General features: G+C 35.8%; 1 protein-coding gene across 1 annotated transcript in view; it reads right to left on the reverse strand.

Moving 5' to 3' along the window:
- Nucleotides 1–11,416, reverse strand: part of LOC129255117 (copine-2-like) — a 45,834-nt gene extending 34,418 nt beyond the window's left edge. Inside the window, exons 1-2 of the mRNA XM_054893671.2 lie at nucleotides 11,345–11,416; nucleotides 2,990–3,064 (exon numbers count right to left, since the gene is read on the reverse strand). The gene's annotated coding sequence lies outside the window, so the exon portion shown is untranslated. The remainder of the gene's footprint in view (nucleotides 1–2,989; nucleotides 3,065–11,344) is intronic.
- Nucleotides 11,417–14,899: the final 3,483 nt, after the last annotated feature.

A 14,899-nucleotide genomic window follows, 5' to 3' on the forward strand; every position in this document is an offset into this window, starting at 1 on the left:
ATATACATCATAGTTAGAAAATATTTTGAACAAACATGAATAATACATGTTGACGTTGCTGGCCGTACATAGTTGCGATTGATTCGATCAATCTCAACTATATAGAAACCCATCATTCTCATAATTTTCCTACCAAAGTGTTGCATGAACTCCTTTTGTAAACAAAAAGGAGCATATGTGTGGGCGGGTCATGGTCTAGTGGTTCTGACTCCCGTCTTCCAAACAGAGGGTCGTGGGTTTGAATCCTAGCCAAAGTGTGTTTTCCTTAATTCAGCAAGAAATTTATCCTTGGGCAAAAATTGCTTAATAAATCCAGCTATTACTATTATTGTTATTATTATCATTTTATCAAATTGTCAAGACAACTATGAATGAATTACTATACGTCATATCTAGAAAACATTTTGAATACACATGGATTATAGATGTTGATGTGGCTAGCTTTCTATATCGTTGTTGTTGATCCGATCAATCGCAACTCTTTGTAAGATGGAGCCCTGATCCTAAACCTCATATGCTAATGGATATGAAGTGGAAAAGAAAAAATTTACTCAAACTTGACATACATGAGCACTTTCTTTTTTATTTTCATTTCATTTCTTGTGAAATCATTTTTTTTTTAATGACAAGAGGGCATTGAGGCATTGAAAATTTATTGTTTCTATTAATGCATAAATTTATTTTACTAGATATAATTCTAAATTCAACAAACATATTTTAATAGTTATGTACTGAGAAAGGGAAGCATAATATGAATTTGGGTCACCCTACTAGGCAACACAACATTATCTCTGGCGAAAAATTGCTCCAGGCCTTATTTTGTCTAATATATAGGGGTAGGGTTAAGGTTGTAATAGGGCTTTGTGTTAGGTTTAGAGTTGGGTTTAAGATAGGGTATAGTGTTAAATCTAAGGTTTAAATTGGTCATTCCTTTAATGTGTGGAATATGCAGCAGGGATATTGTTGCCGGAGCAAATTTCGTAATACCCCTTACTCACTCAAACATCCTTATCTAAATTGTTTCTATCCTCTTTGATCTTAAGAGAAAAGAAAATGTCTTGAAATCAAGCTCCTATGATAAAAAAATGGAGTGTGCCCACATTACAATTTTTTATTATAGTTAGCCATGGATGTTAATGACTCCATAATTTAGCAATATTTATTTGTGTGCTCAATAGGTAATTCTCAAAACAGATAGGGGTTATATGCTCCCCCTTGTGTCCCTCGCCTGGATCCGCCTCTGGGCCCTAAGACGTGAGGTGGATACACTCTATAAGTGCTCTTCAGTGGGCTGTATATCTGTTCCATCCTCCCTTGCCCTTCCTTCTTTCTCGGAACTCCACCATCCTCAGCCAAAACAGATTACCTTCCGTCCCCCTCTGGCGATATACATGTAAACCTCAGTAGTAAACACGTATAGTAGCTTGAACCTATCTTATCTCCACTCAGTTTTGGTAGTATTTTGCTGAATAGTTTAGATAGCTTTTGTTATAGATATCATTTGATTCTTTCTCTAGTGTTTCGCTGAATAGTTTAGCTATCTTTTGTTATAGATATCATTTGAATCTTTCTGATAATCACATGGTCTGAGATGATTCTAGTCCAAGAAAGTATATTTTTCATTCTTGGTGGGGCTACCTTTCTCAACCTACTGTGTATATCTGCAACACTTGATAATCTTTAACATTGCAGTGAGTGGGGATTTTCCAGGGTGCTTTTGAGCATTTTGGGGGTGAAATTTCCTAGGCCTGTTATATTCTTTTCCCCTCGACCATTCTAACAAACCTCTTTATCTGAAGCAGAGGGGGGGGGGGGGGGGGGAGAGGGTGGCAGGGATTGTCATGGAGACAGAAATATCAACCCAGCCAGGGAGCATTTAGATTTCTATATATTTCTCATATCTGAATGAGGGTATAAGCCAAATTACACCACTACACTGTGCAATAAAACACTATACAGTATTTCCCTTGAAAGGAATTTCCACTAAACCAATCCCATAATGACTCAATAGGGGGATTCACATGTTAAGCATTGAGTCATTAAACTGCTTTCATGCTAGATTAGTTCTCGTTTAGTCTCATATCACATCTATTTAATGCCGCTCCATCGTAACTTCTCTCATTAGCGACTACAATCATGATTCTCTGGGTTAGAGGCAGTTTAAGGATAAGAATTGATTTGTTAATATACCCTGTGTACAAGGCATGTCTAAGTTAAGAACCTTGTGGTGATCTGCATACACGCATGCGTCTATCTGGAGTTGATTATCCCCCCTTTCACAAGTGAGCTAGTCCCCTCCAGTGACAATTTTCAGTTCGACTGAAAATTAGCAAAATACTGATGAAACTGTAGCAAGCATTATTAAAGAAATATATGTATATATATATATATTTTTTTTTTTTTGGGGGGGGGCACAGATAAATATGATGAAATAACTAGGGCCCTGTAATATAATATAAACAATTACTTGTTTAATTAGGCACAACTGGAAGTCTATGTACAAAGAGATATAAGCAAACATATCTCTAGGCTACATACCCTCCTATAACGTTAGTTGGAAAGTTTTTTTTTTTAAATTCTAATATGCAAAGTTCAGTGATCAGAAATGTGTTGGAATTAACTAATTTTAAACATATGCTTGGAAAATGGCAAAAATAATTTGGAAATTAATCCTCCAATATGTGAATAGCCCGCTGTAAGGGGGGGGGGGAGATCTGACTTGAATGATTAAACCCATTCATTGATAGTCATCTGTACCACTGTATCAGTCTGTTTGGAATAAAAATATTTATTTTTAGGTTTTTGCTGAAAAACAAATATGGAAAAGTTTTCAACAAAGAGACATGTAAAATTTTTACAAAATGTACTTTTTCCATTGATGAAATGTAATTACATGTACTCCAGCAAAGCCATATCTGCGCGCAATCGCTGCATGCATTGTTCACCAAACTGTGAAAGTGATTTGGTGAGGGATTGCACTAAGCCTTACCTTTTTGTCGAGATTATGAGCTCTGAACGACAAAATAAGTGCATCGTTGATGTCTGCTATCTCCTCTGCATCTATCTGTTAAAGAGAAAAAAATTATAGTTTTAAATAATAAAATTGATAGTAATCAATTGACTATATGAAATTAGAACGACCCAAGTCCATGATAGCTCATTTTGAGTAAGTCAAGAAAAACAAAATGATTTTTTGTGTATGTCCTACAAGGACTTATAGTTAGTTTTTCATTCATTTTGGTTAATTTTGAGTGGAATTCTGGGATAAACATTACAAAAGATGGGGTCAAGTAGAAGTAACAATATCTCATATTTATCTCTCTTTAGCAACAAAAAATAGACTTGGGTCATTCACCAATTCAAAATATTTACTTGATTTCAACTGGCTTTTAAACAACATTACCATAGCAAACAGAATTGATAGCCTTTTAAGTTAACATCAAGTAATTTATGCCAAAACATGAATAAATGCAAATTAATTGGCAAATAAAGACAGATCTAGAATTTCATTAGGGATCACAGCAAGTGGGTAGATTTTTGCACAATTAAACCCCAAAGGGAAAAAGAGGATATCTCTTTAAAAAAGCATCTACTGTATAGGCACATTTGGGGCTGAACATGGAAGTGTGTGTGTGTGTGGGGAGGGGGGAGCGTTGCACACACCCCAAGTGCCGCCCCACCCCAAGTTCAAACACGCACGGCTTGCACCAACCTATTGAAGGTAGTGGCATAGTAAACAAAAATAATCTTAATTTATCAAAAATTTCAATTTGCAGTCTGTAAAAATATAAAAATGTATATCAATCAGCATTACATATAAACATCTCATATATATCCATTTCAAAAGAATTGTTCTCTAAGATACATGAACACTTTATGTGATGAAATGTTTCAGAATTTAGAATGATATGTATAAGTGTGCACATAAAGTTTAATCATGAAATGGTTAAATCATTGTGAATTGCTATTTCAGAGACAACACTTTCATCTACATAAGATATGAATGTACTGTCCTCAACAAAAACATATCGCCTAGCTGATCTAAGGGCATTAGGATTTATGCACATGACAACTCATATTCTTGTTGGTCAGAAAGAAGGAATTTAATCATTTATGCACTGTATGTTTTGTGTAGTGCACACTTGTGCTAATGCCCTCAAATCCCGCCACACAGAAATTGAAAATCACTGCACAAGCACAACCTACTGCCCTTCTGACAGCCAGATCATATGCAAAAAAATCTTAATGAAAAGTAACGCGATATAATCTCAAATGACATTTTAATGGAGAATAAGAAGTACTTTGTTGATAGACAAATGGTATTAAAGGTGAGCTTGCTTCTAAGGAGATCAGTTCTACAGAAAATGTCCTACCATAGGCCAATGCATTTTATAAAAAACAGAGTATACCTTATCAGAAAACAGTTGAAAATATAATGTGAAATCTGGTATAAGATGAAATGACCATTCCATATTGTGTGAAAACAGGTAATTAGGAAAGCATACTGGATATCATTTTCTTCCTTGATACAACATGGTGGTGTGTATGTCTTGCAAATATCAATATTATTCAATCTACCCTGTATTATGAAATCACATGACCAGAATATTGCATTCTAGGTACCAGTAACTGTTCTTTGGGTACTTTGGGAGTAAACCTGTTGGTCTTTAAAATTGCAGTTGCACTCTAGCTTCAGGTCAATTAACTAATCCTTTTTCTTTACATTATCATACCAAGCTTAACATTTTAACAATGAGAGGAAAGGGTCCCTGGATTGTTCTTATATGCTGATATGATATTAACACAAGGGCATGTTCAGTCTATTTTCCTAAGCTTGAATAACAAAAATGAGTAACAAATCAAAATGTACAATGTTGCCAGTTTACACACTGGAAGAAAAAAGAAGATGAAAAACAGCACATCTTGCAGCAGATGTATTTCATTTCATTTAAGATGTACAGGGAATGTGACTGGAAGCACACCAAAAGAATAGCTTTACTAAGTGACCTTGAGGCCCAGTCAAGAAATATAGATTCTTGACATCTGAAATGATAACCAGAGTCACATCTTCCAAGCCTCCCCCATTCACTGCCCCCCCCCCCTTGACACTGTTGACCAAGCAAGGAAGCTAGGCTTTGCAGTCCTGTGTACCTAGCCACTTAGCCATCCAAATCTGACGTCGACACCTGATCAAGACTTTGATGACGTTTCACGATATTTCCTTTCTATCTCTTTTCTCTAGCTCTCTTTCTCTTTCCTCCTCTATCCCTCTGTCTATTTATTGCCTACATATTGGACAGCTTGCATAGACGTCATAACGCTAGTGTATTTTCTGATCGTTATTTGGGAATGAATACCATGCACCGTGTCGCGAGGGATAATGCCGCCTTTGTGCCGTGCCTCGACGAATCGTCATTTATAGCCATCAAGTGGGGACACCCGATACCCGATTCTTTGATTAAAGCCGATGATTGTACAGCACTTGGAGTCAAAGTTTTGGCTGGCACAGATTAAGAGCTGAACTCTCGACTATAACATGTAATAGATTGATCAATGGGCATGAGGCCCGTTGGAATGGGGCGACTTTCCTTTCATCCACTGCAATCTAAATATCAATGAAGTGATGCATGTTCAGCTCAGATTCCTCAATTTCAATTTAAAAACAAAAGACGTGGCTTTTCAAAGGACCATTCAGTCATTCTCCATTTTTCATGAATGAATTAGAACAATGCATATGGGGAGGATTTCACAAAGCACCATGTCAATAATTTTCATAATAGATTTGCTCTCGGCTTACTACACGTAGATAAAGGATTTCAGTAAATTTTCACAGCTGCAAGTGAAATTCATTGGCGAGAAGTTTCATGGAATTCACTGAGTCTCAAACCAAATCTCTCAATATTATCTTAAAACTTGTGTACATAGTAGAAATGGGGTACCATAATAAAAATAATAATTACTGAAAATAGCCACTGCAAATCTAATAAACTTTATCAAAGTGAGCCCTTCATATCTTGTCATTACCTTTTTCAAATTTAAAATGTTCAGCGGCTGGCTACGAAGAAGAGGATGCTATCTTCTAAGTCATTTTTAAAGTAGCACTCGGCCAAGGATTGAACCCACGACCTCTCACTCATGACGCAGTTCCTACCTGATTGAGCCAACATGCTGGTAACTACAGAAAGATTTTGAATCCTTTCCTGGCTAAAGATCTCTTGTTAAAGGGATACTCCAGGCTAAAAAAATATATTGCAATGAGAAAAACAACTAAGCAAAATGTCATCTTAAGCAAGTTAAGTAATAACAAAGTTATGGCATTTTGTCAAGCTTTGCATTATGTTGTAGAGTTCAATGTACATGTATGTTATGAATATGCAATGGGGATTATAACATCGGCTCCCCAAGAAAAATAGTACTTTCTTTCACTTTTTGTTGCCTGAAATCCTTCCAACAACACTCACATGGACTTTGAACTGCACTGATTCAGGGTGGATGTCATGAAACAAATAGTCAAGAGATTTTCACTGCAAACTGTTATAAGCTACTGAAATCCTTGTTTCTGATTGGCAGAGAAGAAATTATTCAAGGAAAGTCACTGATTATTTGATTCATGAACACTTCCCAGATCAAAATGATTGTTTAGCTCATCACGCACAGACATTCTTTAAAGTGATTTTTCTCAAGACCTTACAAGAATTTCAAACGTAATGTAAGTCAAATATATGAAGAAATGACTTGGTACAGTGCAATGAACTTGAGCCAGGCAATTTAGTTGCTTTGAAAAAGGGTGATGCCAATTAGCCTGTTTCCTCTAATACTGTTTATCTCAACACCTTCACAAGGCAAATATATGTGATAACTTCATGAAAGGGCAGTGACTTGGTGTCTTGTGCAGAAGAGAGAAGGAGCTCTTACGCTTTTTACTTTGGGCCTTTCTTGATCTAGAGAAACCCTCTGGTGTTTCTGTTAAACAAGTACATGTGTTTCTTTGCTTTTACTTGCTGTTTGCTTGTTCAAATGAATATTCAACAATTCATGATAATTATGTAGTTGAGGTCTTATGTGACAAGCTTTTATTCTTCAAAGTGGTAACAGCATTATTTGTTTTCTTCAACTGCTGCAATTTTATTCATTTCCTATAGCCAAATAAAAACAGATAATTCTGTGTCAAGAATTAATGAACAGTTGCATTAAACCCATAACCTCCTTAAAGACAAACAGACAGACAAACAAATCAAGTAAAATGCTTGTTTTAAAGGCACACTGTATGTAGACGGCCTGCAACAAATAAATATCTCCTTCTCATGACAACGACGTAGCTTGAATAGTAATAACCATCATGGATTAAAGTAGAAATCTTGAATCATTCCTGGCAAATGTCAACCATGCAGAACCACAGATCAAACCACATTCTTGATCCACATTCAATATTTTGTCAGACTCTGCTTGTCTGGCATGGTATTTACTGACTAAATAACATGGTCCGAATATGAGGAAGAAGTCCTCGCAATTCCCAGAGAAAACGCAGGGCTTTATCTCCAGGAAACCGTCTCCTTCCCCACTCCTTCGTCCATGCAAGAATGCTTGAGGATTGCATCAGATTCCTCTTCCGCATCACACTAAAACATGGGCCCTGTTTCATAAAGACTTATGATAATAACAAATGCACAACAAATTTACTGTAAGCCAATCAGGTTGAAGGATTTCAGTAGCTTTCAAATTATATTGTAAATATACTATTTTTTATGAAATGGACCCCAGTTCTAAAGACAAACCATTAGCCTCATAGGCTTGTGTAATAATATTGGGCAATCTCATATGTATGTACCCAACCATTCAAGAAAAAGGCTACTTAAAAGTTAAATTTTCAAAATGTCTGGTCCTGTGTACCTGACCATTTGAGAAAAACACACCCTAAATCCCCGAAAGGTCAGGTCCAGTTTACCTGATGTTTTGTGAAAAATTATAGCACAATTCTTGGATGGTCTTGTAGACTGGACCTGGATGTTTCAGGAATTTAGGGGGCTTTTTTTCTTGAATGGTCGTACGCAATTGCCTGACCCGAAACCATAACCCGATGTCATGGCAAAAGCCAACCATTAAAGAGGCATTCATTTTTTCTTCAAATCTTCAAGGGAGCATTTTGTTGCGCGGCTGGCAAAAGGGCGTTCGCCCTGGCAAGTAGTTTTTGAGAGAATCATCTGAAGCGGGTGCTTGTGCCCTTTTACAATGCATGATTTCATCATTATTATGTCATTGTAGGCAATTACAGTTAAACTTAATGAAAGAACTATCAAAACACTATCATACAGCACTGAAAACAAAAAAATTATTTTTCGATTGAAAATGGAGCTAACGCCAGCCGTGCAACGATTTCATGAAATAAATATTCCAGGATTTTTCACTGACAACTGTTGTAAGCTACTAAAATCCTTGCATTTGATTGGCTCATAACAAATCAGTCAGTGAAATTATCTGACAAGATGAATCATGAAACAATACCCAGGAGATAGATAAATCTTTGCTGTCAAAAAATATACTGGACTATTTAAGATCTAATGTTCCTGACATTAACAAGCACGACACTATTTCTCAATCTATCTTAATAGATAATTTCTTATTCTTTCTGAATTAATTCATTAAATACACTTTGCACTACAACTGTTTGATGACAACAGTAATGGTAATCAATCTCTGAATAGTTTAGCTGATGCGATTAGGATGGTTCTCTCAAAGAAGTAAATATCAGATCTCCAAATAGCTTCTTGTCCTTATCAAAACAGCCATGATGTCATCATTCCAATCGAAGTTTTGCGCTTAGACGGAAACTGAGAGGAACAGAAGAAAAACTATTTTTGCCTAGAGGAGAAAATGATTGGGTAATACAATATTTGTAGCATTGCGCTTTCTTGTTGTTAGACCTGCTTAACAGCACGGTTCGTTTACAGAAGTACGCCCACCCATTAATGTCAAGCCAATTAAAGCGAAAGGTAATACTGGAGGTGAAATATTTGATTTTCATGTTAAATCTATGTAACTTTGGGCCTGCACAAACTAATTTGGGATATGAAATGAAAATGGAAATGGGCAGATAAGAAGAGGGACAATTGTATTTGTCAGTTTTGAGTTTTTAAGTGAATTTTTGGAAAGCAAACTTTATCAAATAATGGATGGATAATAATTGCAACACGGGTTGAAAATGTACATGAAAATGGGAGAAGAAAGGTTGAGAAATAACAAAGATGAGATAAAAAATGCACCTGTATGCAATTATTTTTCACCCTGGGTGGTAAAATAATGCAAGCTAATTCTGTTCTAATTCCAAGTAAAACAAACTTTTGATGGAAGCAAGTGATTTTCTTCTAGCAAACATGCAATGATAAATCTCAAACCATTTTAGGTCAGGAGACCTCAGCCTCAAGGATGGTTTGCCAGTTGATCTAAAGACCCATAATGAAGTAAGGGAAGCAGCTTCCTCGATATTTTGAAAATTACCCATCAAAATTTAAATTTTCGATATATAGCCAAATGTTAGAAAAATCTGTGCTTTCTGCTTCCCCTCTATTTTGAAATCCTGGATCCGCCAGTGTGTTGTATGCATGCATGTGGACACTATAAACTACATCTCCGCTGATCAGCATATATACGACATGACACAATAAATCTTCGCAAACATTCTCCAAATAGTCTGCACTGCATGTGGGCGCAATATACTTCCTACTCAGTATCTTCATCATGTAGAAGTCAATATCATCCTCAGACCAAGCTTTTATGTCACTTATATGATTCAGAATTCAATATACAGATTGTATGGGTTAAATGCATGCATGTCTGTCTTTTCGACATTCTTTTCATAAAAAAAATTGAAGTATGATTAATTGTTGAGCATCAAAAAGATACATATTTAAAAATTTGGGGAATCTAAGTTCATGTCCAGGGTAATTTTTTACTAATGGAAGTTCAATATTATACAAAATCATTATATAACTACACTTAGAGCTAAAGCAATGTAAATAATATTCTGGTACTTCCGAGAGTGCATACAGAACAAGGGAAAAGGTCAATTGCATTTTGTGGATCTGAAATGTAGAATACTCTACCAGAAATCATCAAACGTAAAACATCGAGTAATTCCTTTCAAAAAGCACTAAAGGAGAAAATAATGCAAAAATTTAATGAAAATTGATAAAATGTTTCTATAGTGTATATATGCATGTAAAAATGTAAATAAATTTTGTTTTGTTTTTAATTACTATTTTGTGCCCATTGTACTCTTGAGTTAGTTGTCAGAATATTGAATGTAGGCATTAGACAATACATTTAGCATGTATCCATTTATTTTGAAGAGTTATACAGTAATATGTAACGGTCCACACCCAATTAGCAGCTATTGCTATTTTGTGGTCACCCTTTACCAAAGATAATATTTTCTTGTTTGTACATCAATAACATTGTCTTTGTATATATATTTTTGGTAATAAAGGATCAACTTCAACTTCAAACATTCAGTTGCAGTAATGATGTACATGTATCACACAAAAGTATTAAAGGAAAATAGTACTTGTGGAACAATTCAGCTTATGTGAAAGTAGAAAAATGAAAGAAAAAAAATCAACATAAGTTTGAGTAAGATTGATCAAACAAGAAGAAAGTAAATAACAATTCTATGGAGACCAACCCAAATTCAATGCAAATGAAATCTGTCAAGTCACACCTGTACAACTCTCCCATATTGGACACTGAAAATATAACCAAAACATCAATTTTCTGCCCATCCTAATGATAGGACAATTAATTCAACCATTTATCCAATCGTACATGTAATGTTATGAAAAAAAATTAGAATGGCAGGTCTTGTGAGAGACCAGGGTCCTGTAACAAAAGGGTAAGCAATTAATTGTAAGCTTGATTTTTACGATTGATTGTACATTGTAGTCAATGCAATCAATCATAGAAATATGCTCTATAATTGATTGCTAAGCTTTGCGTTACAGGCCCCTGATGACAGAGTTTTTTTGTGAAATGTGTATTAACATAATGGGAAGTTGTTATGAATAAATGTGACATCATAGATCTTGATTGCAATACCAACTGGAGGATATAAATAGCATTAGTGATCTCAATATTCAAATGTTCATGACTTTCTTATTATTCATTCAATCTTTGTAAAAAAAAAATTCTGATCTGTTTCTTTTTAAGTTTAAATCAATTTATCTGATTTCAAGGGATTCATTCACCTGAACAAACCAAGGACAATTTTATTGTCATCATTACCTCATAAATTTAGATTAAGTTCATTTATACAGACCTCACTTAAAAACAATTAAACACAGCAATTACTTACTAGAATAGTTCCTTTGCCTGCTTGTTTGCCACTTTTCGTTTGCAGGTTTCTCTCACTTTTCTTGGTTGACACCACCTGTAAATAATCACAGATTAAAAGAGAAAGAAGTTATAAACAACGGCTTCAATCATGTGGATTGCATCTAATGAGGTAGCCAAATTATCTGGCACCTACAATCTGGATTTATATTCACTTGGTTCACAAGAATTTGATTTAGTTTTCAGATAGTCTAATACCACATTGGCTAGACCAATTATGGTCTACGATCAATTTGTCTACTTGCCATTGGTTTACACCCAGTCTTGTTTATATTCAGCCTTATACCCTGCTGGCCTAATTTGCACTACTTTGTCAAATGAAAATTTAGTTCATAAATGATTCATCAAAACATATAAACTAAATGGCAGTAGACCATGTCTTGGGATAACAATCAATGTGGGAGGGGTAAGGTGAAAGTTCTTGGAAATAATTATTAACAATATTTCCCTATCTACTGAAGATAACATTCAATGAGGGAGGGGTGAGGTGACAGTTCTTGGAAAGAGAAACATACACTATATCCATATCTACTGAAGATAACATTCCATAGCAAGACATATTAACACTTTTTCCCTATCTAATGAAGATAGCATTCAATGAGGGAGGGGTGGGGTAGAAATTCTTGGAAAGAATTCTTAACAATATTTCCCTATCAACTGAAGATAACATTCAATGAGCAAGGGGTGGGTGAAAGTTCTTGGAAAAGTTTAACACTTAACCTACTGAAGATAACATTCAATGAGGGAGGGGTGAGGCGACAGTTCTTGGAAAGATAAACTATATTCATATCTACTGAAGATAACAGTCAATGAAGGAAGGGTGCCGTGATAGTTCTTGGAAAGAAGTATTGGCCCGAATTCACAGAAGTGGTTTTGAAAACCATCATTGAACTCATGTTTTATGCAGATTTCCTGGGTTAATTATGTTTAATTTAAAAAAGTATATTAAAAAATGTCCAATGCTGATGAATGGTACACCAAATTGATGCCTGTTGACCGTTTCGAATTAATGAGCCCACTCTTCAAAACAGTGGACTCATTAATAAAATAGCATGCTTTACCATGGCAACAGGCGTCAATTTGGAACTGTGACAAAAGTGTGTATTAGCATTGGATATATTTTTATGACATATGCAATAAATTAATCTGAACTTAAGACAGGAAATCTGCACAAACCATGGGTTCAACTGATGCTTTTCAAAACCACCTTTGTGAATTCCAGCCATTAACACCCTTTAATAAATTCTGAGGATAACATTAAATGAGGGTGATAGTTCTTGGAAAGATATACTTACACTATATCCATCCCTACCAAAGATAACATTTACTAAGGGAGGGGTGGGGTGATAGTTCTTGGAAAGATAAACTTACACTATATCCCAATCTACTGAAGACAACATTCAATAAGGGAGGGTGGGTGACAGTTCTTGGAAAGATATTACACCTTATCCATCCCTACTAAAGATAACATTCAATGGGGGAGGGGCTGGGTGATAGTTCTTGGGATAACAATCAAAGAGAGGTGAGGTGATAGATCTTTGTACCCCTATCTACTGATGGCAACATTTAAAGAGGGTGTGGAGGGGTTATAGCTCTTAGAAGATTAACACTTTATCCCCATCTACCGAAGATAAAAATCAATGAAGGTTGGGTTGGGGAGAAAGTTCTTTGAAAGAATTCCTGACACTGTACCCCAATCTACAAAAGATACCAATCAATGGGGGGAGGAGTGAGGTGGCAATTATTAGAAAGATATACAGTAAAACCTGTCTCAGTGGCCACCTGTCTAGAGTTACTATTCTTTAGTGGACATCTAAATTGTCTCCCCCATTGAAAGGAACATGTAATAGAACCTGTCTATAAAGGTTCCAGTCTCCAGTGGACACTTTTTTCTGTTTCCCTCGAGTGGCATTAATAGACAGGTTTGACTGCACTCACATTATATTCTCATCTATACTAAAGAATGAGGGTAGGGTGGGTGACAGTTCTTGGAAAGACATACTACCACTACATCCATATCTACTGAAGATAATGTTCAATGAGGGGTGGGATGACAGCTCTTAGAAAGATTATACAGTCAAATCTGTCTTAGTGGCCAACTGTCAATAGAGAAAACTGACTTTAGTGGAGACCTGAATTGTCTCCACATTGGAATGAACATGTGTATTATAGCCTGTCTATAAAGGCCACCTGTCTCCGGTGGCCACTCTTTCTTTTTCCCCTGGGTAGCCTAAATAGACTGGTTCAACTGTTCCCATGATATATCCCTATATATAATAAAGGCAATGTTAAATGAGGGAGGGTTGAGGCAACAATTCTTGGAAAGATAAACTTACACTATATTCATATCTACTGAAGATATCATTCAATGAGGGAGGGATGGGGTGACTATTTTTGGAAAGATATACAAACACTTCATCCATTGCAGTCACTAAAAGGGGTAGGAAATTCTCAGATAAATAAGTCTTCTGTGTAAGGACTGATCTATATCACCGTATACATGCCCATCTTTTCTTGTAATTACATGGGCTATCTAACAAGGCCGATCTAAGCATGCTTTCATTTTCAAGGTACAGTGAATACATCCTTCAACTACTTGTATGAGCAGACATTACTATTACCTGTGTGGAGTGGGGTTACCGGTTACACCTAATTATAGGAGCAACTTTGTAAATTTCTATAGAGATGTCTGTCTAAGGCAAACAAAAATTACATCAGACCTTGTGCATTGAGGTCATCGCACCGCCATCTAGTAGAGGCTGAAGCCTTTACCTTGCATCTCTGACAACTCCATTTACACATATTCCTATCCTCTGAGGGAGGGAGCTTTGATGGCTTAGAGACTATGATGTCATATGTGTATTAAAGTTCTTTGGAAAATTTGGGGATCCATATATGCAATCTATTTCATATTACACAGGAGCAACATAGGGCTCTCTCTAATACAAAAAACACCCAAACTAGTCAGTCCACAGACTGGTAACTGGGACACAGACAAAATTTTACGCCCATGGCTCCGGTGCTCGCCATGTCATATTGCGTCAACAAAAATGATATCTCTTGCTAGTCTAGAGAGCAAAATAGGCAAAGTTTATATTTTATTCACTGTAAAGAACATCGCTTCATCTTCAGTTTTCTTTATATCTTTAAAAAATTAAGATTTTGTTACATCTGATATTGAATCCCAACCAAGAACGAGTGGGGCTATTTTTTTTAAATAAAGAAGTGTCTCATTTAAAATGGGTGGGGCGAGCGCTGCTGGCAATCTTACCACACTCATCTGCATATATAGACAAGTCATGTGACCCTGTTGTGAAAATATTTCAGGAACTATGAAATGCATTTCCAATGGTTAAGCACTGTCAGAACACTCATAACCTTCTTCATGTCTTCATTTGCAGCATCTGCTTATTTTGATATCATATTTGCAAATGTAAAAAAGTAAACCTTGAGTAAGAATTTTGAAAAGCAATTATTTTTCATCCAATTAGAATCACCAGTACGTTGAAATCACCTC

Source organism: Lytechinus pictus, chromosome 2, assembly GCF_037042905.1.
Source record: "Lytechinus pictus isolate F3 Inbred chromosome 2, Lp3.0, whole genome shotgun sequence".
NCBI lineage: Eukaryota > Metazoa > Echinodermata > Echinoidea > Temnopleuroida > Toxopneustidae > Lytechinus > Lytechinus pictus.